General features: G+C 41.6%; 1 protein-coding gene across 1 annotated transcript in view; it reads right to left on the bottom strand.

The window, feature by feature from the left end:
* SLCO3A1 (solute carrier organic anion transporter family member 3A1) overlaps window positions 1-20,045 on the bottom strand; it is an 829,245-nt gene extending 809,200 nt beyond the window's left edge. Inside the window, exon 1 of the mRNA XM_078326842.1 lies at window positions 1,023-20,045. The gene's annotated coding sequence lies outside the window, so the exon portion shown is untranslated. The remainder of the gene's footprint in view (window positions 1-1,022) is intronic.
* Between the last annotated feature and the right edge of the window lie 7,069 nt (window positions 20,046-27,114).

Below are 27,114 nucleotides of genomic sequence, written 5' to 3'. Positions count from 1 at the left end.
TTAATGCAGCCTGAGGATGAAAGTGATTAACTAGGAGATGGGCGATTAACCCCCTGGGCCACATCTCAGGGACAAGCAGGGACTGACTGTTCCATGTTCATTAGAATTAATCCACCACTGTCTGCCCTGGAAATTACAGGGAGGAGGTTATCTTCTAAGATTGAGCAGACCCGGAGACATGGGCATGAGGCTTAACCTGCATTGCCTCTCAATGGAGGGTTGGACCTGAACAAGCAGATACTCGGCTTTAGAGAGGGTATGGTAAGGTTGCCAAGATGAGTCTGGCATTATTATTTTGTACTTATGGTACTTCTGAGGCAAGAGTGCTTCGCATTTTTAAATTAGTTTATCTTAAAAACACCAGTAGCCATGGGAAAAGAACGACCAATTCCGAAAGAGAGAAAGAAGTGAGCAATCCTCACATCCAAAACCTTGATGTCAGACACTTTAGAAATTGTGCATATTGAAACTGGGTGTTGCTGCAGACACGTGGGCAGCTAGCTGTGAAGGTATGAGACCAAGTGATGTACTTGCGAGCACAGCTGGTTTAAAACGGCACTAATAGGGGTCCAAAGTGGCTCCCGCCGGAGGTCGTGGCGCTTGCGAAGGCGAGGTCATGAGTTCAAGGCTAACCTGAACAACCTTATAAGCTCAAACTGATTGGCAAAAAAAAACTGCACTCATAATAGTTCTGACTGATAACAGGTGCTATTCTGTCCCAGGCACTGTGTTAAGCACTATAAATGCATTGTCACAGTCATCTCTCCAATAAAGTTATGGAAGATGGCTCTGTTCTCCCTTTTGTACCAAGAATCGGAGTGATGTTACTTCCCTAAGTTTTCATAGGCAGAGTCAGTGTTACAAACAAATATACTTGTTGACGTGAATTGAATCATTTGGTAGAAAGAAGAAATTCAGCCGCTCATCAGAGCATAGAATTTGAGCAAGAATACAAGACAAAAAAGTCTTGTTATTTGCCAACATCAAAGCACTATCACCCAGTCTTTTCTAGTTATACAAACCACTCAACGGGATACATGTGAGCTCTACTTGTGGGCAGCATACTGGGAGTTCAAACCACTTCTTGACCTGGCTATCATTCCTTAGCAATGGGTCTCTCCTGCTTCCAGATGTGGCCAGTGATGATGTAATGGAATCCTCACAGGGCATGGCATCACAAAGCCTGAGTTTGCCTCCAGGTAATAAATGTGCCCAGGGAACTTAGGGACAGTAAGTAAAATGGGGCAAATGCTATTTACTTTAGGGGACTCATGGCCTTCAGTGATTATTACTGATCATTACATGATCTCCCAGGAAGAGCAGCAGAGCTGGTAAGTGGCAGAACCAGGGTACAAATTCAGGACTAAAGCTCCCCCTTTTCATCCATCCCTACTTACCTCGCAAAAGCAGCCAGATATGCTTGGAACAGGGATAAGCAATGCCTTCATCGAGTCACATCTCCAGTTATCTACCAGCCCAGTGACTTCCTGTGTGACATTTCAACCCTGACATCTCAAAGTCTCCAGAAAGCAATTCCAGCAGAGATGTTATTGATTCACTGTGTCCTCTATCACATTATCTCATATTGCGGACTTTCTGGGTTGCCCAAAAAACTTCTGTCAGCAAAGACAGATTCAATCAAACATGAAAACTGAGGTTTAATTCAGCCTGAGGATGAAAATGGGCAAACAAAATAATACTTGTGAAAATGACTTTCCCGTGCTGTGCAAATATTAGGTGTTGTCTTTAGAGGGAAATAACTCTTTATCCTTTCCCCTAGAGAAATTCCCAGGCTCAAGCAGTGGTCAGTTATTATTTTTTTAAAAACTGCAAGTAATGCATGAATCATCAGAGCATTTGCTTTCTGCAGGGTTATTTTTCCTGTTTCTCCTCTTTCCACTGGCAATGAGGCCTTTTGGAGACTAATGGTTCCCTGATGAGTTAGTTCACCCCTTCATGCCCAACCGTAAGTCTTTTAGAAAGTAAGGAAACCTTCTTTTATTTAGTACCTTGAGAAAGGAAAGCTGACATGAATACATCTCAAAATCATAGGCAACTCGCTTTACACTTTTTTTTTTTTTTTGAGACGGAGTTTCACTCTTCTTATCCAGGCTGGAATGCAATGGCGTGATCTCGGCTCACTGCAACCTCCGCCTCCTGGGTTCAAGCAATTCTCCTGCCTCAGCCTCCCGAGTAGCTGGGACTACAGGCTGTGCCACCATGCCCAGCTAATTTTTGTATTTTTAGTAGAGATGGTGTTTCACCATGTTGACCAGGATGGTCTCGATCTCTTGACCTTGTGATCCACCCGCCTTGCCCTCCCAAAGTGCTTGGTTTATAGGCGTGAGCCACCGCGCCCGGCCGCTTCACACTTTTATGTCTGGCTTTTGATCACAGGCTCACCCTCAAAAATCTCAGAAGCAAACAAAGCACATACTTCTGCACACATGCACACAAGATATGCACCCTCGGTGTGATGACAAATTCCCATCCTACCCTTTGCTTCCTATTAAAGCAAGTTCTGTCAGTAACAGCAGGAAGACAAATGTTACAAACAGAAGGCAAGAGGTTGGAGGGGACATTTACCTATGGTCATGGTACCAAAGCCTCATCGACAAAGCAAAAGCAAAGTTCAGAATGGACTGAAGTGTTATTGATATAAGAGAAGGACTTTTAAACACTGGAACTTCCCCACTCTTTCATTGCTCATGTGATCTTGCCTCTGGGAGCACTGACCTCCACATTCTTAGGCAAAAGTTGTAAAAGAGACTGGATAAAGAAAATGTGGCACAATTACACCATGGAATACTATGCAGCCATAAAAAAGGATGAGTTCATGTCCTTTGCAGGGAAATGGATGAAGCTGGAAACCATTCTGAGCAAACTAACCCAAGAAATGAAAATCAAGCACCGCATGTTCTCACTCATAAGTGGGAGTTGAACAATAAGAACACATGGACCAGAAGGGGAACATCACTTACCAGGGCCTGTCAGGAGGTAGGGGGCTAGGGGAGGGTTAGCATTAGGAGAAATAGTTAATGTAGATGACAGGGTGATGGATGCAGCAAACCACTATCACACGTGTATACCTGTGTAACAAACCTGCACGTTCTGCACATGTACCCCAGAACTTAAAATATAATAAAAATAAATTTTAAAAAAGCCATTTGTAGGTACATGTTCAGAGAAAATGGAAACATTCATTTCCAGGGTGACTTCTCTGGAAACTTTTCAACACGTGTCTTGTTGCCATAGAAGAAACCCAAGGAAGGCAAACACAAAATTTGCTTCTACACATGGTTTGTGTTTTCTCCAAGTCGGTAATTAATTCCTCCCTCTTGTTTTATTTCTAGTTCTACTCCTTTTTCCTTTGTATTTATTTTACTTTCATTTCTGTGGGTACATAGTAGATATATATATTTATGGGGTACGAGACGTTTTGATACAGGCATGCAATGTGGCATACTCTCCTTATTCTTGACTCTTTTCTTTACATCCTTTTCCATTCTTATCTTTTAGAGGGAAAAAATGGTGAAATAATTTAAGAAAGAAAAACAAATAATAATTTAAGGAAAGGAAGTCTATTATTTTGAAAAACACCAGAGGAAGAGAGTTTTGAATCCTAAATCCTTATCCCAGGAACTTCTTTGAAGAGTATATCCAACTTCTCATCTTCCTTTCCTGCCATTAATTTTGATATGAAGTTATTTTTAACCTACCATTCATTTTCTTCCCAAGGAATTGCTATAGAATATATGAATCTTAATCCTATATATTATAGTACTTTCCTGTCATTGAGGAGACAGCCTCTAGCTAGCTCCGGGACTTCCCATAGCAGAATGTCCAAAAGGAAATGTGCACTTGACGAGTCTCAAATTTTGTTATTGTTCTGAAGAGGTCTCAGTTGCCCCGTCTATGAAGTTTACTCCCACACTGAAAAACAAGATCAGTCCCAGAATTTAAAGTCTGTGGAGATACATAGACATTCCTGAGAGAAAAGAGAAGTGAAGACTTAACTGAGGAGATTTAGTAAATAGAGGATTAATTCTTCCTTCCAAGTTATTACCTGGAGAGAGTTTCTCCTACCCTTCAAGCTCCTCCCCCGATCTTACCCAATCATGGGCCTGGCGCCTTGAAAGGGAGAAGAATGGCTCTTTTATTATCTCCAAAATCAGCATTTCTACATGGAATTGTGAATGCTGGTTAATGACAAGGAAGGTCCTAGGTTGTAGGAGCACACAAAGGCAGCACTCAAAGTAGAGGCAACAGAATGGATTTGCCAATCGTTTAGGTTATCCGTCCAGCATCATTTTTAAATTTTAAACCTAATAATACCTATCACTGTTTGCATGTGGCCAAGAGGTTAGCACCTTACATTCTGCCTTATTTTGGATTTCCCCATAAACAGAACCTGAGAGAGGAATTTGGGAGGCTGTGACTGTGTGCAGGAGTGAAGGAACAGGGTGAGACAGGAAAGAGGAAAGGCCAGTAGAGGGCACATTTTCAAAGTTGCTGCAGAAGGCAAGGGGCACAGATGAAGCTGGAAACCAATATTCTCAGCAAACTAACACACGAACAGAAAACCAAACACCGCATGTTCTCACTCATTAGTGGTAGCGGAACAATGAGAACACATGGATGGACACAGGGAGGGGAACATCACACACGGGGGCCTGTCAGCAGTGGGGAGGAGGGTTAGAGAGGGATAGGGGAAGGATAGCATTAGGAGAAATACCTAATATAGATGACAGCGTGATGGATGCCGCAAACTACCATGTCACGTGTATACCTATGTAACAAACCTGCATGCTCTGCACAAGTACTCCAGAACTTAAAGTATATTAATTTTAAAAAAGAAGCTCAAAGAGCTCTCAGTGGATCAGAAGTAGGATGCAGAATTCGTCAATCCAAGTGTTGGATAGTTGTGCTATCCAGCACAGCCACAGCTGAGACCAGAGATGGACCTCAAGGATGGGAAGAACAGCGATGAAAGGGTCTGCTGCACATAGCTACGTATCATAACCCCCTTTGCTCCTTCCACCTCATGACTTCAGTGCAATCTCTACGGAGAGTGATTTAGCACTACCTATCAAAATTAAAAATACACTTGATCAAGAAGCTCAAAGTATGGAGATTTGCCTAATGAATATCCTCGCACATATGTGAAATTCTACATGTACAATGATATTCATTGATGTGTGACCCATAAGGGCAAACAACTGGAAAAATACTGTTAATGAATATAGCACAGATCAAACAAATAATGATGTATTCATGGAACAATGGAATTTGGGTGACAATTAGCTATACCTAACAACATGCATGAAAGTGTCACAAACAAATCAGAATGCACACAACCAAAAAGAAGTGTGCTGTAGAACATCCATCATGCCCACAACAGAGACTGTCAGCCATGAGTGGCAAACCACGTGGCAGTTATAAACAGTGAGACCTTTCCGAAGGCACACTGCTGATCCTACTTCCTACAGGTTTATTATAGATCATTGTTCCATCAAGAAGTTCAAGCTGAAAGTTCAAGCACCATGCTCTTAATTCCCGCTAAAATCCTCTGCCCCAAGAATAAGGCAGCATTCCTATAGCACAGGATATCATGCTGATTTAAAGGATGTGCAGACGGATAGACTCAACATATTAGGCTTATTATGCAGTTATTAGAAGAGCTGGGGGGTTTTTCCCTGTTCCAAACTCCATTTTATTCTAGATAGTACAGCAGTTGATTGAATTATAAAGCCAGAGTCCTGCATATGAATGGCCAGACCTCACAAAGTTAAACTAATTCCACAGCAGGATTGCTTCATCAAGCAAATGGATAAATCCCACTCGGCAAGGTTTTGTCTTCCTCCTGATGACTTTCCTTGAGCTTTAATATGCAAAGGACAAACATGTACCAGCCAGAAGAAAAAGCTACCAGAACCTGGAATCCTCCCCCATTAGAACAAAGAGCCTAAAGATCTGTGTCCCGATCCATCTGAAACAAACATCCCCATCTGGCCTCCTAGATTCTCTGCCTCTGAAGACAGAAAACTCACCAGCCCAAACAAGCCACACTATATGCACCCAGGATTCCATGCCTAAAACCATGGCTTCCATTCGAGGTGAAAAAGCGCTTCTGGACATGGAGTGACCTCTGCTCTCCAGGATAATTGATTGACGTTGCAGGTCTCTCCTGCATCCACTCATGCAGCCCGCTCTCTTTTGGCCTCAGCATGTGCTCAGCCGGGCAGGATGTCAACACAATGGGGTGCACCCAAAGCAATCACCATAATTTAGACTGTCAAAGAAACAAAAAACAGGACCCTACCCAGCATCCTGTGCGAAATTCTGCATTTTTTCCCAGTGGAGAGAAGTCTCTGCAGATAAAAGGAAATCCTCCCCTATCAGGGTTCATTCCAGAAATGAGGAGGATTCAGCACAGTGAAGGGGTGAGTCTCTGTTCATTAAAAACATCCTTCTTCATGGCCAAACACAGTGGCTTACACCTGTAATCCCAGTATTTTGGGAGACTGAGGCAGGCGGATCACCTAAAGTCAGGAATTCCAAATGAGCCTGGCCAACATGAAGAAAACCCATCTCTACTAAAAATATAAAAATTAGCTGGGCACAGCAGCAGGCACCTGTAATCCCAGCTACTCAGGACGCTGAGGAAGGAGAATCCCTTGAGCCCAGGAGGTGGAGGTTGCAGTGAGCCAAGATTGTGCCACTGTACTCCAGCCTGAGCAACAGAGTGAGACTCTGTCTGAAAAATAATATACATCCTTTTTCAACTGGATGTTTTATGGACTGTGAACAACCCCACAAAGTTAATGTATTTGCCCCTGTCTTTTTCCAAACTAGCATTTGGATCCACGGTAGCTTAAAACCAAGCATATGATGAGAAGACTCATTCATCACAGTGGCAAGGACTAACGGAAAGTTTCAAAGAATTGGGCACCATTCAGCTCTGTTGGCAGGGGTTGAATTTGATGATAAAAACATGTTGCTGTCTTAGTCTCTAGTGACTGTGGAGATCAGAGAGTCATGAGGAGTCCTGGGGCTCCCAAGGGAGGTGAAGGAGTTTATGGGGAAATGACAATCGAGTGATGGGAGCAGACAGGAGAGGTACATGTGCTGGCAGCTGTTTGGAGCATCAGTCTCCAGAGAGGCTCATCCTGTTCCCTCGGTTTGTCATTGAACTTCGCTCATGGCTGAAACAGCCACAGAGATGCTGAGAAAAATCCCAGGTGAAGAAACACCAGGTTTGTCATTTCTTGCTTAGCTCTCGGAGCTAATGGAAGGAAAAACATAAGGAGCTATTTTTAAATGGTACTTTTATTTTATAAATAAATTGCTATCTAAATTGGAAGAGTCATATTTCTCTTGCATTAGCATTCTTATTTTCTGTTTTTCATTAAGAAATATTTCAGATGGGCAAAATGCCTTCATCCTAACCCTATTATAATCCCTTCCCTTTCCACATTCTCCAAGAAAAACAGTCCTTGTTCATTTTACCCACCGATGTTTCTCCGTATACTGTAGTTACAGATGGAGAGATACCATTAATATAAATACATATATATGCTAAACATACCTAGTATTTTTGCATGCTCTTGACTTTTTAAAAATGTACATTATTTCTGGATTTGCTATTTATCCATATGGATGTATGGCCCTAATTTAATTCAGCTGCCATTTAATAATCCATGTTATGAATCTGCCACAGTTACGGATCAAGTCTCCTGTCGGCAGATATTCAAGTTGTTTCCAACTCTGCACAATTGTCATACTGGTGCAGTAAACATCCACGAACATCCTTGGACTTGTGTCCTTATATACAAGTGAAAATGTTGTGACATGCTCTTAATAAATCAGAACATCTTAGAGATTTTTTTTGTGCTGATACATGTTGTTAGAGTTCATTCTTTTAACATCTGAACAGATTCTAGCTTGAAAAAAAACTAAAATAATTGAACCAAGTTTCTTGCTGGACATTTAGATTGCCCCCTCTCTTGGTTTTGTGTTGGTAATAACAGGCTCAGAGGCCTCCTTGGACACATGTGCGTTTCTCCAGAGTATGTACCTAAAATCGTGACTGCTCCATGAAAGGGTGGGTGTGCCTCCAACTTTCCACATACTGCCTGACTGCTCTTCAGCTGCGCTGATATGACAACCACCAGCAGTGCATGGGGAGCTCCGCTGCTCTACCGCCTCTCAATCTTTCAATATGGTCATAAGATTTTGCAAACTGATGGATTTCAAAATGGTATCTCATGATATTTGTTTTCACTTGCATGATTCCTTATAAAATTGAGCATCTTTTCATATATTTATGGGCCATTTGGCTTTTATTTTCCATCAATTGTGTGTTCATAGCCTTTGTTCTTTCTTCTTCTGGGTGACCATTAGGAGAATCTGGTTCCAATCATTTCCATATTTTTTTTTTTGAGACAGAGTCTTGCTCTGTTGCCCAGGTTGGAATGCAGTGGCATAATCTCGGCTCACTGCAACCGCTGCCTCCTGGGTTCAAGCAATTCTCCTGCCTCAGCCTCCCAAGTAGCTGGCATTACAGGCATGCACTATCACACCCAGCTAATTTTTGTATTTTTAGTAGAGACGGGGTTTCTCCAAGTTAGCCAGGCTGGTTTTGAACTCCTGACACTCAGGAGATCCACCCATTTTGTTCTCCCAAAGTGCTGGGATTACAGGCATGAGCCACCACCCCTGGCCCCATATTCTATTTATTTTGGGAGAGGACGGTTCATTGAAAGTTTAACTAACAAAAAGCTAATATGTAAATAATAAATAAACTGTCTAGCAAGTAAAATAATGTTTAAAACCCAGTAGATAAATAAAACGAATTTATGCCTGCTTCTCAAAGCTTTGGAGACTCTGCCATGATGACTACATTGGAGGTGAGAGATAGCCCCAATGGATGTGGACTCAGCTTGCAGAGGGAATCCAGGACAGCTTCCTGACCCCTGAGCTAAGGGAAGGAGGAGGGAACTGACATTAGCAAATATTGACCTTTCAACTGGAGTTTAACGGATATCACCTCATTTAATCCTTGCAATGAAACTGTAAGATGGGTATGATTTCCCTTTCTCTCCTTGAGGATGAGGAAATGGAGACTCAAAGAGATTAAATGTCTAGCCTGAGGTTAAGGAGCTTGAAATTAATAAGAGAGACAGAATTTGGAGGTTTGTCTGTCACCAAAATGCAGGCACTTTCTACCACAATAAGAGAACCACAGTTCTCACTGATAAAGTAGTTTGAAGAGAAGATTCATTATTTGGGGAAGTTTATATATATATATTATTTTTTAATTGCATTTTAGGTTTTGGGGTACATGTGAAGAACATGCAAGATAGTTGCATGGGTACACATGTGGCAGTGTGATTTGCTGCCTTCCTCCCCTTCACCTATATCTGGCATTTCTCCCCATGCTATCCCTCCCCTATTCCCCCCAACAGACCCCAGTGTGTAGGGCTCCCCTCCCTGTGTCCATGTGTTTATAAACCTTAACAGGAAGAGGGCGGGGGTAGTGACTCAGGCCTGTCATCCCAGCACTTTAGGAGGCCGAAGCAGGCAGATCACCTGAGGCCAGGAGTTCGAGACCAACCTGGCCAACATGGCAAAACTCCATCTCTACTAAAAATACAAAAATTAGCTGGGTGTGATGACGCATGCCTGTAATCACAGCTATTAAGGAGGCTGACACAGGAGAATCGCTTGAACCTGGGAGGCAGAGGTTGCAGTGAACCAAGATCATGTCATTGCACCTGCAACAGAGCGAGACTCCATCAAAAAAAAAACAACTGTTAGCCATTCTTTTGGAAATAATTATTTGTGGAGGTTAGAGTTTTGTCCAATCTCTTCTGAAATCTAAGCAGTAGGGATCTTCAGAGGCACACTGCCTTCTCTACACGTCTCCAGGAGGAAACTGTGGCCATCAAATATTATGCATGCTTCGGATAATTTAGATGCATCCTATTCTTTTTTCCCCCCTTAGACTACTTGTTCTCCTGCTAAGTAAAGAGTGGTTATTTTTTCAGGAAGCAATATCAGTTGCTTCCTCAGGGGGCTGATGATTTGATAAGGCATGGTAAGAGGCAGAGATAAATCAGGCTTTGAGAGAATATAAAACACATTTTAGTTTCTAAGTCCTAGAGCTTATTCTGAAAAAGTTTAAATGAAACACATTCCATGAATATATTATACATTTATTTTACTAATGCTTTATTTCCCAATTGTAATTGTCAGGTAATTACAGAAGGAACCCACACTGAGTCCTGACAGTTCACAGTTGTGGGAGCCTGCAGGAATTTCTAAGACGGTTTTCATAGCTCTTGAGATGTCTTGAATCCAGAAAGTCTGCCCGTGAGATTTAGGGGCAAGGTACTTTTTTTGAGAGAGTCTTGCTCTGTTGCCAGGCTGGAGTGCAGTGAAGCAGTATCGGCCCACTGCAACCTCTGCCTCCTGGGTTTAAGCAATTCTCCTGCCTCAGCCTCCTGAGTAGCTGGAACTACAGGCAAACACCACCATGCCCTGCTAATTTTTGTATGTTTAGTACAGATGGGGTTTCACTATGTTGGCCAGGCTCGTCTTAAACTCCTGACCTCGTGATCCACCCGACTCAGCCTCCCAAAGCAGTTAATTTTTTTAACTTTATGGGGAGATGGCCAAGGCCTTCAGCATTGCACATGGTCAGCTTGGAGTGATTTCAGCCGAAGCTCTGCTGGATAGCTCCCATGACACCCTCTCTCCTTCCACACATATTCCCCACTTTCTGGCTTGAATTGTTTCTGAAGCCAAGGCAGCCTGCTCAGCCTTTGTATGGAGCCAGGAATATAAGAGCGTTAACGCCTGTGGAAGTGACTCTCCTCCAGCAGAGGAGTCAGTCAGTAGATAAATGCCATAATCTCTGGGGTTTCAAAGGGAAAATGTAAAGGGTGCTCTACCTCCCATTTGCCTACAGAAGTACCCAGTTCAACAATGCACCTTTTCCTGGCTTTTCTTCCATTCCCCCCTCACTCTCCTCACTCTCTTAATTCTTCCTCCTGGGAGCACCTCCCAGATAAATTACTTACACCCAAATCCTTTCCTCGGGTTCTGTTTTTGGAAAAAATTAAAGCAGTATCCTCAAGATCTCATATCATAAAATAATACCTATGTATTATTTTAAATTTACTTTTTCCTCCAGGAAGTATTCTCTGACCTTTTCTAAGTATAAAAAAATATTAAGTAAACTGCTCTTTTATTACACCCTATTTTTAATGGCTGTTTATCCCTATCCGTCACTAGACTGTGGGCTTCTTAAAGATAGGCTCTATCCCCATTGTAGGCCTGGTTCTAGCACAATATTTGGCCATGGAAAGCACTCAGTAAATATCTCAGGAGCAAACAGAAGCAGTACGTGCAGGTATTGGGCTAGGTACTTCTTAGTCAATACCAAGGTGAACAATATTCACAACATTCCCTATGGTCAAGAGAATTCGGTGTACTGAAAAATGACAGACAAGAAAGTAGAAAAATTGCAAAGCAGCGTATTGGAGCTCCAGTGAAGGCATGAAATCAGCATTGCCGAAGCTCTGTCTTTATGATCAGAAAAAGGTTCTCTGAAAAGATATCCGAGCAACAACTTGAAAAAAACCTGGTATATCATAATATTTTTAAAAAACCTGGCTGGGTGGAGTGGCTCACGCCTGTAATCCCAACATTTTGGGAAGCCAAGGCAGGTGCATCGCCTGAGGTCAGGAGTGTGAGAACAGCCTGGACAAAATGGCGAAATCCATCTCTACTAAAAATACAAAATAATAATAATAATAATTGCCAGGCATGGTGGCCATGCCTGTAGTCCCAGCTACTCAGGAGCTGAGTCAGGAGAATCACATGAACCTGGAGGAAGAGGTTGCAGTGAACTGAGACTGCACCACCACACTGCCGTCTGGGCAACAGGCCAAGACTGTCTCAAAAAATAATGGTAAAATAAAATAAGGTAAAACAAAACTAAATTAATAATTTTTTAAAAATTGATTAAAATAAAATAGACAACTGACATTTATTAAGCCCTTCTTTAGTGTCTGGCATTTGTGCAAAGGAATTTTGGGGCATCATTTTATTTACTTTCCATACATAGATACTGAGCAGCCTCATTTCCCAGATGCAGGGACTGAGGCTTATGAGGTTAAGAACTTGCCTGGATTTGCACAGCCAGCAAGAGGTAAAACCAGAATTCCAGTTTCTCCAATGCCCAGACTCATATCCCAGCATTTCTTATAATCAAGTTTCCTACTCCAGTGAAAAGAGTCAAGTCATGGCTTTTTCTCCATGTGCCATGAATTATCATGTGAAACCACCAACAGCAAAAACAACAAAAAAAACTCAGCAGAAAGGGATAGGGTGTCGCCCCTGAGGAGTGGCAAACACTTCCACATCTTCCCACTCCAGCCACGTGCTTTCATCCATCCCTCTGCACTGCGGGGTTATAGGGTCTGTCTCCCTTCTCATGAGAACTGTAAACTACCAGTAGCTTCACGGTTTAGAATAAGCTAGAGATGGTACTAGAAAGGAATGGTGCAACTGTGTAACATGTGACCTGAAAGGAACCTAAAGAGTCACTTGCCAAGGACTGTCTACCTCACTGAGCCGCCACAGGGCTCCTGGATGCAACTTCACAACAAAGCCCTAATAGGATAATGCATTTTCATCAATGAAGAATGATGACTTTGTGACACGGTAAAAGCCCCATAAACTGCACACCTCAGCCACACCTCCTCTTTCTGTTGAAACTGCTCTCTATAACCCAAATGTGAATACGTAATTAAGGACTGCGATCCGCACCCTACCCAGACAATGTGTAAACAAATGCTAATCTTGACTTTTGTGAACCACTTAAGTAACAACCAGAATGTCAAATAGTCCCCTGGCCCTCGGAATGTCCAGAATTCCCTCACCCTCATCTCCACCCAGAAGGTGATTTGCAGAATCCACTAACCCTCAGAATGTCGGATGCCTTTTATCCCCATCCCCGCTCCTCACCCCCACTCCCAAGGTGGTTTTACGGGTATAAAAAGGTCTTGCCACCCTTCTTTCTCTGCCATGGGTTGGAGAGACGTGAGTCCTCCCTGGTAGCCGGCAATAAACCCTGCAGTTTGGCATACTTTTGTCTTGGTGTTGACTTTCTATGCTCGGTCCGGTATAACAACTTTATTAGAACAACGGAAACAAAGACTGTCTGAGTTCAAAAGAAAGGAACAAGGAAGATGGCTGATGCTGAGTAGGGTGAATTAAAAAAAAAAAGAAAGAAAAATAATTGTGCTCCAGCCTCCTGCCTCACTCTCTCAATTCCTTCACACATTTTTTGAAAAGAAAAATAAATTATAGTTCTCCTTAAAATCACCTCTGAGTTTTTCAAGTGCTTTGCAGTCATTTTAAATCAGTCCTCCGAACCTCCCAGGAGTGTATTTGTGTACAACAAACACACGCAGAGAAGCACCAAACAAAGATCTCCTAGAATCGCCTGGGTCATACATGTAAAAGGTGATTTGGAAACACTATTCAGTAACTAGGTTATTTTAAGGCTCAACTGTCATGTCAAGATTCCTCTCAACATCTCATAAACTCTGTGGTAGATGCAGATTTTTAAAGTTGTTTTATTCTCAGTAGGATGAGTGTTGCTTTAGTAATTTCCTCAAAATCAGTGAAGTTTGTCAGACACTGCTTTACCATAATCCATTATTTAAGTCATTTTATAAAGGCACGAGAAAGAATGAATGAAGGAAAGAAAGAGGGAGAGAAAGTGGAAAGAAAAAGAGGGAAAGGAAGAGAGAAAGGAAGGAAGGAAAAGAGGAAGGTAAGAGAGAGGGAGAGAGAAGGAAGGAGCAAAGAAGGAAGGAGCAAAGGAGAAAGGAAGAGAGGGATGGAGGGAGGAGAAGGAAGGAAAAAAGACATGCTTCTAACAGGAATAAGTGTGGCTGCTGAAGGAATAAACACGTGGTAATGAAATAAAATTCATGTTCCAGGCTTCTTTTCCACGAAAGGAAAAGAGGAAGCTTCTTGCATTACCTCTGCTCAGCAGGACACCAGATAGAAGGGAAAATATCAGAAGAGAAAAAATATATTTGCTCGTATTTGAAATTCAGCATGGATAGATTTTTTTTTTAAATTGGGATCTTCTCTTGGCCTAGAAACAGCATAGTTGATTAAGTAAGGAGACTGGGTAACTTTACCCTATACTCTTTAAAGGAACTGGCCCAGGCTCAGAAATTGGCAAACAACTTATAGTAGAGAATCGCTGCCATATCAAAGGTCTGTTAATGGGCTCTTTGAAGGAGAACTGGGCTTTGAGTTGGTTTAGCTGAAGACTGTGAGAACCTCTTCCAGTAAGACGCTAATCCCCACAGGATGAAAAAAAAAAAGTGACTTCCCTGCATAAAACATGACCCACAATTTATAGCACACTTTTCAGCAAACATCCGGCAGCCCCTGAGGGGTCGACAGAGCTGTGATTCCACATTAATTGATACAAAGGGTGCTGTTTTCCAGATGACCTCACACCTAATTGAATAAGGCAGACACACACACCACATGTAATCGGGTTTATTGCATGCGTTATTGTCGTTTAGATTTATCACCCTTTACCAGGAGCATGGATGGTTAAGAGGACTGGCTTTGAAATCTGACAGACCCAACCCCTATCAACAAATATCTCTGTGCATTTTACACTCTTTGAAGTGGTGGCAAAGAATAGTACCTACCTCAAAATTTGAAGGAAACCAATGCATGAAAAAGATAATACCTGGATTTAGTTAAACATTCATAAATATTATTATTGGCATTTCTTGAAAGCATTATGGGGGGTTTATTAACAATGCTTTGCTCCTTGGGCAAATTCAACTAATATTTTTCAAGTGCTTATTTTGTGCACAATGTTCTGTTTTTTTAGTGTTTTTTTCATTCCCACAGCACTTCAGTGAGGTAGGTATTATTATTCCTCTTTAAAAGCTAAGACAATCAAAGCTAGGGTAAAAATGAAGTAATTTTCTCTTTATGACTTGGCTAGAACACTGTGGGTTTTTGATTTGAGCTCAGGTCTGCTGGCTCCACAACGGGGACAGCTGCAATACATCAGTGTGATGTCCTTTAACCTACACGAATTATTATAGCCTGTGGATATTCTATTCATTGGTGTTCTGATAAACCAGCTCTCCAAAAAACAAATCCTGATTTGTCATATTTGCCAGTGTCTGTGTTGTAAACACCCCCACCTGGGCCAATTTCAAAGTAATGGTAACCCGACTTGTAAAACTGTTCTGTAGTTTTCTCACTAGGTATTACAGTGAGATACAACACCAGGTTATATCAGCTCTCACCAGGTACTATATTTGAAATATGCTGCCCACAGCTGAGGAAGCCAAGGCTTGACCCTCTGCCTCTTTCTGCCTACTGCTGACTATGTTCTTCTGCTTTCAGCCTTCTTGACCTTTTCATGCCCTGTTATGGATGCAACCTTAGAGCGTACCATGAGAGGCAGGAGCAAGTCAGAGGAGCCCACACAAAGGAAAAGGTAGGCTGCAAATGAGTCCTAGGCAAAAAGCAGACGGCCAGACAGGGCAACGACTGAGAAACACGACCAGCAGCCACAGCAAGGGGGAGTCTGGTTCCAGGTTTAAGGAGCAGGCCTAAGCAACTGAAGAGACAAGAGCTAAGTAAGAATGATAAGTGGAATTGCCACGGCCCAGGCTGGGATGCAGACAGACTGGAGCTCCACCATCTGCCCAGACACATATTCACTGTGCCCCTGTGGGAAGTGTATTTAATTCTCTCTGCCTCAGCTTCCTCTCCTATAAATGGCAGCTACGGTATCTTCATGTAAAAGGTTAAAGGATGTAACAGACTCCATCATACAGTAGTACTCAATAACATCAGGTTTTAAGAACTGATCTTACACTGGTAAGGAAACCAACTCTGCCTCAACCAGGAGAAATTATTTTTATTTTACTTTATCCTATTTTTAGAACTAAGGTACACAGATTTGAACTGGTCACCTTGCTCAGCATATGGTATGCGCTTATCATCTGTCCACCCACGGCCCTCTCTTCAAACTATTTTCCACTTTATTTCTCACTCTAATCCCATTCTCTCCCTCTCATAAGCACCTCCATGTTTACATGCTTCCCATAATATACACATATGTTTACTCAATTACCTCTGTATCTATGGAAAACAGCATGGCTTGTGGGTGAACTTCTTAAATTTACATATAATAGTATATTCGTTTCCTGGAGCTGCCATAACAAAATACCACAGACTGAATGGCTTAAACAACGGAAATCTACTTTGCCACAGTTCTGGAGGCTGGGAGTCCAGGATCAAGGTGTTAGCAGGGTTGATGTCTCCTGGGACCCCTGTCCTCAGTTCAGAAATGGCTACCGTCTCATTCCATCCTCACATGGTCGTTTTTCTATACATGCACACCCCTGGTGTTTCTCTGTGTATTCAAATTTCCTCTTCTCATAAGTACATCAGTTGTGCTAGATAAAAATTCAATGTTTAGTCCATGTTAAAGTCCTCATTTTAACTCCAAATACAGTTAAATCTTGAGATACTAAAGGTCAGAGCTTTAACATGAGCTTGTCAGGAAGGGACAAAACCCAGCTCATAAAAAGTCTCATGCTATTGTAGGAGATTGTTGCAACCAATAAACCACGCACCATATTAGATGCTTTCACACCTTCTTTTGTCACTGACTCCAGGCTTGGCACAGAACTTGCTCTGGACAAAGGGACATGAGCAAACATAGTCCAAAGAAACACTTAATAATGTCTTGTACATTGGGGCTTTCTCTCTTTCACAGCTGACAACTTTTCTGCCACTGTTTGAGAAAGCCCAAGCTAGCCCGTGAGTTGCTGCAGACATGAACCCCTCCCAGACATGAATAAGCAGGAGCAATAGCTAATTGGGTGGGTGAGCCATATGACAATACCCAAGGACCATTGGTTTAAGTGCCAACCAACCTCAGGGGCAAAAATGAGCCCAGGAGAGACCAGCCCAAACTATTGAGTTCATCAGCAACTGCACTAAACCAATATTTTTGGGATGGTTTGTTAGCAGCAACCGATGATGATAAAGCTATAACTGTGGATACTATTCTTTTTCTTACTTTGTGTCATTGAACATGCTGTATGTGAGATGTTGCTATTTGTAGATATGTTTCACTCCTTCTGGCTGCTATAAGGCATTCTGGTATATGCGCATGTCATCTTTTATTTATCCAATCATCTAGGGATGAACAGTTGGGCTTCCTCCAGGTTTTTGCTCTATAAACATTCTCACGTACATATCTTTCTCTGCTGCTGTGAGAGTTTCTCTGGAAACACTATTCAAAAGTAAAATTGCTGGTTTGCAGGGCACATGCACACTTAATTGCACTAAATATTGTCAAATTGATCTTCAAAATAGCTGTAGCAATTTACGCTCCTTTTAGAAATGAAGGAGGACTGGTCAGGGGAGCTATGTATGTTTCTTATTACAGCAGGAATCATTCCCTGATGAGTGCTAGGTTTAGTCTTGCAAGAGAAAATAAGCAGAAGCTCCTAGCTAGACTACAAAGGGTAGTCCAGAAATCAGGGCCCAGACACTGACCTAGGCAGATCTTAACTCTCTTTATTTCTCTTCACTAGTCTTACCTGAAATTGACATATTATTGCAGTTTTTTTCTTGTCGTTGTTATTACTTGCCTATAATAATTATGGTATTTCATTTTCTATTCTTCATTCCTAACTTGAAATTTTGTGATTTTTAATATTTTAAAGTCTCCATCATAAAAGAGCTAAAGAGCTAATCAGGATTTGTTGACAGCAGGTAATTCTGTTGAAAGCAATTTGTTCAAGTCTTTAAAGTGGTTAAAACCATGTGAAGATAAAAAATAGTTTTTGATAACACTGGAGAACAATAACCTTACAATAATAGCAGGACTATATCAGGATACAGAATATATGCAAAGGAATTATGTTTAAAAAAAAAAAGCAAGAGCAAACTTGGTAAAATGCAAAAATTAAAGATCAGAGCAAAATTGGAACAAGCAAAAGAAAATAATACAAAAGAACAATAATATTAAAAGCTGTTTCTTTTAAATAAAAAATGGACAAACCTTTAGCCCAACTAAGATGAGAGATAACCCACATAAATAAAATCAGAGATGAAAAAGGAGACATTACAATCAATACTACAGAAATTCAAATAATCATTAGAGACTACTACAAGCAATTGTTTTCTAATAAATTGGAAAACTTTGAAGAAATATATTTCTAGATACATACAACCTCCTAAGTTTGAACCATGGAGAAATTCAAAACCCAATAGACCAATAACAACTTATGAGATCAACACCATAATAAGAAGTCTCCCAGCAAGGAAAAGCTTGGGAACCAATGGCTTCACTGCTGAATTTTACCAAACATTTGAGGAAGAACTAATACAAAACCTACTCAAACTAAAAAAAGAATTAGTGAAAACTTTCAAAGCTGAGGAGAGAAACAGACCCCAATACAATAGTAACTGGAGACTTCACACCCTCCTTTCAGCAGTGGACAGATCATCCAGACAGAAAATCAGCAAAGGCACATTGAATTTTATGAAGCCACTATTACTCTAATACCAAGACCATAAAAAGACACATAAAACAAAATTACATGCCAATAACCCTGCTGAATAGTGAGGCAAAAAATCCTCAACAAAATACCAGCAAACTGAATTTGACAACACATTAAAAAGATTATTCATCAGGACCAAGTGGGATTTATCCCAGAGATGCAAGGATGGTTCAACATCTGCAAACCATAACACAAGTTTACCTACATAACAAGCTTGCACATGTACCCCTGAATCTAAAATAAAAGTTTTAAAAGGAAAGAGAGTCACTCCTTGAGAGAGACTTTTGGGGGCTCCAAAGCAGAGTGCAAGTAATCCTAAGAAAAGGTAACACCTTTTTTAAAAAGAGAATTTTTTTAAACCCTAAATATTCTTGTTTACAGATGGTATAATCTTACATTTGGAAAAACCTAAAAATGCCACCAGAAACCTATTAGAACTGACAAATTTGGCCAGGCACAGTGGCTCACACCTGTAATCCCAGTGCTTTGGGAGGCCAAGGCAGGCAGATCATGAGGTCAAGAGATCAAAACCATCCTGGTCAACATGGTAAAGTCCCATCTCTACTAAAAAATACAAAAATTAGCTAGGTGTGGTGGCACATGCCTGTGTCCCAGCTACTCTGGAGGCTGAGGCAGGAGCATTGCTTGAACCCAGGAGGCAGAGGTTGCAGTGAGCCAAGATTGCGCCACTGCACTTCAGCCTGGTGACAGAGCAAGACTCCATGTTGAATAAAAAAAAAAAAACTGACAAATTTAGTAAAGTTGCAAGATATGAAATCAACACAAAAATATGTTGCATTACTATATGCCAACAGCAAACAATCTGAAAAATAAATCAAGAAAGTAATCTAATTTACAAAAGCTACAAATAAAATAAATTATTTATGCATAAATTTAGCCAAAGAAGGAAGATCTCTGCAATGAAAACTGTAAAACATTTATGAAAGGGATTGCAGAGGACACCAAAGAATGAAAAGATATTTCATGTTCATGAATTAGAAGAATCAGTATTGGAGACGACTCAAGATGGCGCTGTGAGAACAACCCAGGATTGAGGCTCTCGCTGGATGCGCGGAGAAGGTGAGTCAGGGACGCATTTCCAGACGGACCTTTGTTGCCCACAGAACGGGGAAATTCCCAGATATAAAACAAAAGCGGGATGCCAGCCAGAGATCTTGACTGGTGTAGCCAGCAGCCGGTGCGGCTGCGGCCGCGCCGGAGCGCAGAGGCGCTCCACAGAGGTCCGCACAAAAGCGCACTGTTCCGGGTGCCCTGTTCAACTGACAACCTGAGACCTGAGAGGGCTGAACTTGAGGCTGAACAGGACTTGAACAGTGAGCCAGCCCAGGACAAAGCGTTAGGGGTAGCGCAGTGCGACAAACAAAACGGGATTCCAAACGCTCGCTGTTAGAAGGTTACCTTAAGGCGCAGCTCCATGCGGGAGGGGCGTCTACCATTACCGAGGCAATCAGCCCCTACTGATGTACACGCCCATTGCTGACGCAGCCTGCTGTTGCCGAGGCAACCCGGTACAACAGAGAGACTCCGCCGCAGGGCAGAGCCTGCGGCTGCAGGGCGGAGACCGCAGAAACAGGGTGAACCTCACACCAGCAGGGCGGAGGCTCGGCAGGACAAGACTGCCTCCTAGCTGGGCAGGACAACCCGGCAGACACTCAAAAATAAAGCCCCAACCCCTTCAGAAAGAGCAGCTGAGAAAAAAAGGGCTTTTTTTTGAGTTCTGTTGCAGCAGAATTAAACATAGCAGGCTAACAGCCCTGAATGAACATCAGAGCTCACAGCTCAGCACTTGAGCTCTTATAAAGTACAGACTGTCTCCTCAAGCAGCTCCCTGACCCCTCTATATCCAAAAGACTGACATTTGGCAGGCATCATTCTGGGACAAAGATAGCAGAAAAAGAAACTGGTAGCATCCCTACTGTTCCGCAGCTGCTATAGGTGTACCCCAGACAAGCAGGGCCTGGAGTGGACCTCTGCAGTCGTACAGCGAAGGGGCTAGACTGGTAGAAGGAAAACCAAGTAACAGAAATACTTCATCATCAACAATCTGGGGGTCCACCCAGAGACCCAATCGAAAAGTCAGCAACTACACAGACGACAGGTGGATAAATCCACAAAGATGGGAAGAAACCAGCGCAAAAAGGAGGAAAACACCCGAAACCAGAACACCTCGCCTCCTAGAAAGGACCAATACTCCTCACCAGCAAGGGAACAAAGCTGGATGGAGAATGACCGTGACGAAATGACGGAATTAGACTTCAGAAGGTGGATAATGAGAAACTTTTGTGAGCTAAAAGAACATGTTTCAAATCAATGCAAAGAAACTAAGAACCTTGAAAAAAGATTCGAGGAAATGATAACAAAAATGGATAACTTAGAGAGGAATATGAATGAATTAAAGGAGATGAAAAACACAATATGAGAACTTCGTGAAGCATGCACAAGTTTCAATAGCCGAATTGACCAAGCAGAAGAAAGAATTTCAGAAGTCGAAGATCAACTCAATGAAATAAAATGAGAAACCAAGATCAGAGAAAAAAGCACAAAAAGGAATGAACAAAGTCTCCAAGAAATGTGGGACTATGTGAAGAGACCTAACCTACGTTTGATAGGTGTACCAGAATGTGAATCCAAGTTGGAAAATACTCTTCAGGACATTATCCAGGAAAATTTCCCCCACCTAGCAAGACAGGCCAACACTCAATTGCAGGAAATACAGAGAACACCACAAAGATATTCCGCAAGAAGAGCAACCCTAAGGCACATAATCATCAGACTCAACAAGGTTGAAATGAAGGAGAAAATACTAAGGGCAGCCAGAGAGAAAGGTCGGGTCACCCACAAAGGGAAGCCCATCAGACTCACAGCAGATCTCTCAGCAGAAACTCTGCAAGCCAGAAGAGAGTGGGGGCCAATATTCAACATCCTTAAAGAAAAGAACTTTCAATCCAGAATTTCATATCCAGCCAAACTGAGCTTCAGAAGTGAAGGAAAAATAAAATCCTTTGTGAACAAGCAAGTACTCAGAGATTTTTTCACCACCAGGCCTGCTTTACAAGAGCTCCTGAAAGAGGCACTACACATAGAAAGGAACAACCAGTACCAGCCATTCCAAAATCGCACTAATTGCTAAAGAGCATCAACATAATGAAGAATCTACAACAACTAACGGGCAAAACAGCCAGCTAGCATCAAAATGGCAGTATCAAATTCACACATAACAATACTAACACTAAATGTAAATGGACTAAATGCACCAATCAAAAGACACAGACTGGCAAATTGGATAAAAAGCCAAAACCCATCAGTGTGCTGTATCCAGGAAACCCATCTCACACGCAAGGATACACAAAGGCTCAAAATAAAGGGATGGAGGAAGATTTACCAAGCAAATGGAGAGCAAAAAAAAGCAGGAGTTGCAATTCTCATCTCTGATAAAATAGACTTTAAAGCAACAAAGATCAAAAGAGACAAAGAAGGCCATTACATAATGGTAAAAGGATCGATAAAACAAGAAGAGCTAACGATCCTAAACATATATGGACCCAACACAGGAGCACCCAGATACATAAGGCAAGTTCTTAAAGACTTACAAAGAGACTTAGACTCCCACACAATAATAGTGGGAGACTTTAACACCCCACTGTCAATATTAGACAGATCAAACAGACAGAAAATCAACAAGGATATCCAGGGCTTGAAATCAGACCTGGAACAAGCAAATCTGATAGACATCTACAGAACTCTCCACCCCAAATCCACAGAATATACATTCTTCTCAGCACCACATCACACCTACTCTAAAATTGACCACATAATTGGAAGTAAAGCACTGCTCAGCAAATGCAAAACAACTGAAATCATAACAAACAGCCTCTCAGACCATAGTGCAATCAAGTTAGAACTCAGAATTCAGAAACCAACCCAGAACCGCACAGCTTCATGGAAACTGAACAACTGGCTCTTGAATGTTGACTGGATAAACAAGGAAATGAAGGCAGAAATAAAGAAGTTCTTTGAAACCAATGAGAACGAAGACACAACATGCCAGAATCTCTGGGACACATTTAAAGCAGTCTCTAGAGGAAAGTATATAGCAATAAGTGCCCATATGAGAAGAATGGAGAGATCCAAAATCGACACCCTATGGTCAGAATTGAAAGAGCTAGAGGAGCAAGATCAAAAAAACTCAAAACCCAGCAGAAGACAAGAAATAACTAAGATCAGAGCTGAACTGAAGGAGATAGAGACACGAAAAACCCTCCAAAAAAATCAATAAATCCAAGAGCTGGTTTTTTGAAAAGATCAACAAAATAGACAGACCACTAGCCAGACTGATTAAAAAGAAAAGAGAGAACAACCAAATAGATGCAATAAAAAATGATAAAAGGGAAATCACCACAGATTCCACAGAAATTCAAACCATCATCAGAGAATATTACAAACAACTCTACGCACATAAGCTAGCAAACCTGGAAGAAATGGATAAATTCCTGGACTCCTGTGTCCTCCCAAGCCTAAACCAGGAGGAAGCTGAAACTATGAATAGACCCATAACAAGGTCAGAAGTCGAGGCAGCAATTAAGAGCCTACCACACAAAAAAAGCCCAGGTCCAGACGGGTTCACAGCCGAATTCTACCAGACACACAAAGAGGAGCTGGTACCATTCCTTCTGAAACTATTCCAAATAATCTAAAAAGAAGGAATCCTTCCCAAATCATTCTATGAGACCAATATCATCCTGATACCAAAACCCGGCAGAGACCCAACAAGAAAAGAAAACTTCAGGCCAATATCCATGATGAACATAGATGCAAAAATCTTCAATAAAATATTGGCAAGCCGATTGCAACAGCAAATCAAGAAACTTATCCATCATGATCAAGTAGGATTCATCCCGGGGATGCAAGGCTGGTTCAACATACGCAAGTCTATAAACGTAATTCACCACATAAACAGAACCATAAACAAAAACCACATGATTATCTCAATTGACGCAGAGAAGGCATTTGACAAAATTCAACAGCCCTTTATGCTAAAAACCCTCAATAAACTCGGTATCGATGGAACATATCTCAAAGTAATAAAAGCTATTTATGACAAACCAACAGCCAATATCATACTGAATGGGCAAAAACTGGAAGCATTCCCTTTGAAATCCGGCACTAGACAAGGATGCCCTCTTTCACCACTCCTATTCAATATAGTACTGAAAGTTCTAGCCAGAGCAATCAGGCAAGAAAAAGAAATAAAGGGTATTCAAATAGGAAAGGAGGAAGCCGAATTGTCTCTATTTGCAGACGACATGATAGTATACCTAGAAGACCCCATCGCCTCAGCCCAAAAACTCCTGAAACTGATAAGCAACTTCAGCAAAGTCTCAGGATATAAAATCAATGTGCAAAAATCACAAGCCTTCCTCTACACCAATAACAGACTTAAAGAAAGCCAAATCAAGAACGAACTGCCATTCACAATTGCTACAAAAAGAATAAAATACCTTGGAATACAACTCACAAGGAATGTAAGGGACCTCTTCAAGGAAAACTACAAACCACTGCTCAACGAAGTCAGAGAGGACACAAACAGATGGAGAAACATTCCATGTTCATGGTTAGGAAGAATTAATATCGTAAAAATGGCTATACTGCCCAAAGTAATTTACAGAATCAATGCTATACCCATCAAGCTACCATTGACTTTCTTCACAGAACTGGAGAAAACCACCACTAACTTCATATGGAACCAAAAGAGAGCCCGTATAGCCAAGTCAATTCTAAGCAAAAAGAACACAGCGGGGGGCATCATACTACCGGATTTCAAACTATACTACAAGGCTACAGTAATCAAAACAGCATGGTACTGGTACCAAAACAGAGATATAGACCAATGGAACAGAACAGAGGCAACAGAGACAACACAACATATCTACAACCACACAATATTTGATAAACCTGTCAAAAACAAGCAATGGGGAAAGGATTCCCTGTTCAACAAATGGTGTTGGGAAAACTGGCTAGCCATGTGCAGAAAGCAGAAACTGGACCCCTTCCTGACACCTTACACTAAAATTAACTTCAGATGGATTAAAGACTTAAACATAAGACCTGGCACAATAAAAACCCTAGAAGGAAATCTAGGCAAAACTATCCAGGACATAGGAGTAGGCAAGGACTTCATGAACAAAACACCAAAAGCATTGGCAACAAAAGCCAAAATAGACAAATGGGACCTAATGAAACTCCACAGCTTCTGCACGGCAAAAGAAACAGTCAATAGAGTGAATCGGCAACCAACAGAATGGGAAAAAATTTTTGCGGTTTACCCATCTGACAAAGGGCTGATATCCAGAATTTACAAAGAACTCAAACAGATTTACAGGAAAAAAACAAACAAGCCCATTCAAAAGTGGGCAAAGGATGTGAATAGACACTTTACTAAAGAAGACATATATGAGGCCAACAATCATATGAAAAAATGCTCATCATCACTGGTCATCAGAGAGATGCAAATCAAAACCACATTGAGATACCATCTCACGCCAGTTAGAATGGCGATCATTAAATAATCTGGAGACAACAGATGCTGGAGAGGATGTGGAGAAAAAGGAACACTTTTACACTGTTGGTGGGAGTGTAAATTAGTTCAACCACTGTGGAAGACAGTGTGGCGATTCCTCAAGGCCTTAGAAATAGAAATTCCATTTGACCCAGCAATCCCATTACTGGGTATATATCCAAAAGACTGTAAGTCGTTCTACTATAAGGACACATGTACACGAATGATCATTGCAGCACTGTTTACAATAGCAAAGACTTGGAATCAACCCAAATGCCCATTGATGATAGACTGGATTGGAAAAATGTGGCACATATACACCATGGAATATTATGCAGCAATCAGAAATGATGAGTTCGTGTCATTTGTAGGGACATGGATGAATCTGGAGAACATCATCCTCAGCAAACTGACACAAGAACCGAAAACGAAACACCGCATATTCTCACTCATAGGTGGGTGATGAAAAATGAGAACGCATGGACACAGAGAGAAGAGTACTAAACACTGGGGTCTATTGGAAGGAAATGGGGAGGGCCAGTGGAAGGGGGAGGTGGGGAGGGATAGCCTGGGGAGAAATGCCAAATGTGGGTGAAGGGGAGAAAGGAAGCAAAACACACTGCCATGTGTGTACCTATGCAACTGTCTTGCATGTTCTGCACGTGTACCCCCAAACCTAAAATGCAATAAAAAAATTAAAAAAAAAAAGAAGAATCAGTATTATTAAAATGTGTATACTACACAAGGCAATCTACAGATTCAACTCAATCCCTATCAAAATACCAATAACAATTTCTTCAAAGAAGTGGAATAACAATCCAAAAATTTATATGAAACCACAAAAGACCCAGAAGAGCCAAAGTTATTCCAATCAAGAAGTACAACACTAGAAAAATCACATTTATATTACAGTGCTATAGCAACCAAAACAACTTGATACTGGCATACACACACACGCACACACACGCTCGCACACACGCACACACAAACACACACGCGTGCACACACGCACATGCACACACAGGCACACACGGACGCACATGCACACACACAAACGCGCACATGCACACACACGCACACAATCAATGTAATACAAGAGAGAATCCAGAAATCCATACATCTACAGTGAACTCATTTTCAACAAAGGTGCCAAGAACATGTATTAGGGAAAGGACAATATCTTCAAAAACTGTGCTATGAAAACTGGGTATTCATATGCAGAATAATGAAACTGGACCCTATCTCTTGAATATACAAAAATCAAATCAAACTTGATTGAAGACTTAAATCTAAGACCTCAAACTGTGAAGGGCAAGAAAGCTTGGGGAAATCTCTCCAGGACATTGGAATGAACAAAGATTTCCTGATTAACATCCTACAAGCACAGGCAACCAAAGCAAAAATGGGCTGATGGGATCACATCAAGTTAAAAAACTGCTGCACTGGCAGGGCGCGGCGGCTCAAGCCTGTAATCCCTGCACTTTGGGAGGCCGAGGCGGGTGGATCACAAGGTCAAGAGATCGAGATCATCCTGGTCAACATGGTGAAACCCCGTCTCTACTAAAAATACAAAAAATCAGCTGGGCATGATGGCGCGTGCCTGTAGTCCCAGCTACTCAAGAGGCTGAGGCAGCAGAATTGCCTGAACCCAGGAGGCAGAGGTTGCGGTGAGCCGAGATCGCACCATTGCACTCCAGCCTGGGTAACAAGAGCGAAACTCCGTCTCAAAAAAAAAAAAACAAACTGCTGCACGGCAAAGAAAAGAATCAACAAAGTCGAAACACAACCCATGGAATGGGAGAATATTTGCAAACTATCCATCTGACAAAGGATTAATAACCAGAATATATAAGGAGCTCAAACAATTTAAGAGAAAAAAATCTAATA

This window comes from Callithrix jacchus, chromosome 6 (assembly GCF_049354715.1).
Source record: "Callithrix jacchus isolate 240 chromosome 6, calJac240_pri, whole genome shotgun sequence".
NCBI lineage: Eukaryota > Metazoa > Chordata > Mammalia > Primates > Cebidae > Callithrix > Callithrix jacchus.
This window is presented reverse-complemented; position numbering and strand designations above follow the sequence as displayed.